This window comes from Vigna radiata, unplaced genomic scaffold (assembly GCF_000741045.1).
Source record: "Vigna radiata var. radiata cultivar VC1973A unplaced genomic scaffold, Vradiata_ver6 scaffold_165, whole genome shotgun sequence".
NCBI lineage: Eukaryota > Viridiplantae > Streptophyta > Magnoliopsida > Fabales > Fabaceae > Vigna > Vigna radiata.
In genome coordinates, this window is record NW_014542359.1 from 456863 (window position 1) to 460099 (window position 3237).

A 3237-nucleotide genomic window follows, 5' to 3' on the forward strand; every position below is an offset into this window, starting at 1 on the left:
ATGTGTTGAATGAAAATGCATGAAAGAAAAAAAAAAAGGAAAGAAAAGATAAGCATGAAAAGAAAATCTTAATGCAAAAGAAAAAGGGAAGTTAGGATTAAAAAGATTGGTAAAAAGAGAGTTTGTACTTGAATTACGATTGAATAACTCTCTTAACTCAAGGATTTTGTAATCTAGAAAAACCAATTCTTCTTGTTAGCCCAACCACATTATAAGCCTTGAAAAGTCCTTGTGATGGCATGTGTATGTGATGATATTTGATTATGGCAAATGAATGGCAATTTTGTTCTATGTGACATGTAGATAGTAAGAGGGAAGGAGTGACTTCTTGAAACACTTGAGTGAGTGAGTGAGACACCTTATCTGGTAAGGATTGATTCCATGAATTCATGATTTCATTTGTGCTTAGTTAATTGATCATTCATAAGAATAACATCTATTGAAAATTATATGATTATGTGAACACTATGTGAGTTGTTATAAAGTGAAGCATGTGTTCATCTTGATGAGATTCCATTGAAAAGTTGAATTGAGTAATTACTTGTTGTGAAAGAATGGGTTTGAATGTGTTGAACCATGCTGAGGATAGGTGAAAAGCTAAGTTTTGTTTTGTTTTCTTGAGGACAAGCAAAGTTCTAAGTTTGGGGTTGTGATAACGGTTAAAAAACCGTTATTTTCGTACTTAATTATGATACAAAATACACCCTTTATGACTTAGAAATTAGCTTGAAATCATGCAAATTACTTTAGTTAAGTTACAAGAGAGTCAAAGGTGGTTTTAGAGATATTATGCTTGGTTTTCCTTGTTTTGACAGGATTAGACGAGAATTGAATGATGGAGAGTGAAGAAGGAAGGAGTTGGACTCAAGAAAGGATGAAAAAAAGTGCAAAGGAAGAATCGCAGCTACCGCTCAGCGCCAGTTTCAGTGTTGAGCGCTAGCTTTGTGAAGAAAGCCACTATTAGACGCTTAAGCGCCAAGGCTGAGGGGAAAAGATAGAGCTGCACCGACCGTTGAGTGTTAGATCCTGCGCTGAGCGCTAGCCTTTTCAGAAACAGCACTGCCAGACGTCTGGGTGTGAACGCTAAGCGTCCCACTTGAGTGTCGCACCAACCGCTGAGCGGTGAAACCAGCGCTGACCACTGTAATTGGGTTTGGGCCTATTTTCTGTAATTTTTCACAGATTATAATTAGATTTGTGCAAACCTTAGGATTATCTTTTGCCAGAGAAAAGACGCAGAAACACCCATTCTCACACCTTAGAGGCGGATTTTGGATGCGAAAGCTCCAATCTTTCAATTCTAGGGTTATCTTTTTCATATTTTCCATTCAATTCATATAGTTTCACCATGACAATAGTGAACTAAAATCCTTTGTTGTTGGGGAACGATGTAATCCTATTGAAACTCTCTTATATCAAAGTTCTTATTTTATTTACATACTTTAGTTATCAATAGTTTGAGTTTTCTTCTCTATACTTTATGCTTGCATTGTTTAACTCATTCAATATCATGATCATTTATTTTGTCGATATGGAAACATACGGAGAAATCTATACGTGAGGGAATTCTCTTGATTAGCAATATTACCTAGACATAGGAATAAGACGGTCAATTGCTTTAAGCTTCTGTGCACTGAAATGCATGACTAATTACTTGGGAGACTAGACATAGTAAACTAGTAATTGGGAGTAGGCTCTCTTCGCCGAGACATCGGGTTTAGAATTAATTAGAAAGTTGCATGAACATTGATAACAAAGTTGAACTTAATAAGAATAGTAGATATAGGAGAGTGGATTAGGATGAAATCCTAAACCCCAGTAACACCATATTCATCTATTATCTTTATCTATCAATTAATCAAACTTTTGCATTTACATGTTTATTTTAGTTTTTGCATTATAAACTCTAAATTCATTCTTTGTCAAGTATGAAGAAATCAATTCACATAAACGATTAGGCCTAAGAATCCCTTCGAAAATGATATTCGGACTTACTGTCTATTTATTACTTGATACAATCTGGTATCTTGCCAAAGTGTTAACAACGACCATAAGTAAAAGAATGAGTGAACGAAAAAGGATTAAAAGAGTAAATGCACGTTGGTTGAAAAGAACGAGTAATGCATAGCATTGGTTAGGAAGTACAAATAGTTTTTCTTCGAACAAGATAATTTAAAGAAGGAAATATCAAATTTTAACCTCATCTCATTGAAAAACATATTGACGACAACAATCTTTCAATAAATTAAATCAGAAATACTGGTAAACACATCCACCAATAAATAAAATAGTAAAATTCGTCAATAATTTTGTTAAGTAATTAACCTTTATGGACAAATATAATGCTAATTATAAAAAAACATCTTTCTTGTAATGATTTAAATAATCATACACATGAATTATATTATAATTTATTCTTTCTACATAAGTTCAAATTTATCGGATAATATATATATATATATATATATATATATATATATATATATATATATATATATATTAATCTATGTAATTATTTTATTTTAAAATTCTATTTTTATACATTATATCTAAATATGATATTTTTAAAAGAAGTAGTTAAATATGAGTTTAAAATAAAAGAGGATGTGTAGTATTTTTTTTTATTTTCTTTGCATATGAAGTAAGACATTTGACATTTTAGAAAATATAAAAATGATTGTATACAAACACTTTCTCCATTAAAACCTAATGAAATTTATTGGAATTATATGTCTTGAATCTTTCCCAAGTTAGTGAACCTAAAACCTATAACCAAGCCATCAAACATGATTGTTGGAGAAATGCCATGGATCAAGAAATTGCAGCTTTAGAAAATACCAAAACTTGGGTTTTGACTGATCTACCTTATGGAAAACAACCTATTGGATGTAAATGGGTATACAAAATAAAGAGGCATGCTGATGGGAGTACTGAACGATATAAGGCAAGGTTAGTAGCCAAAGGCTACACACAACAGGAAGGCTTAGATTACTTTGAAACTTTTTCACCTGTTGTCAAACTCACAACAGTAAGACTGGTTCTGGCTTTAGCAGCTTCCAAACATTGGTATTTACATCAACTAGATGTNAATANTGCTTTTTTACATGGGGATCTAGATGAAGAGGTATACATGTCTGTTCCTCTTGGCTACAAAACAGAAAAACCAGGCCAAGTTTGCAAGTTGTTGAAGTCTTTATATGGACTCAAGCAAGCCTCTAGACAATGGAATTACAAGTT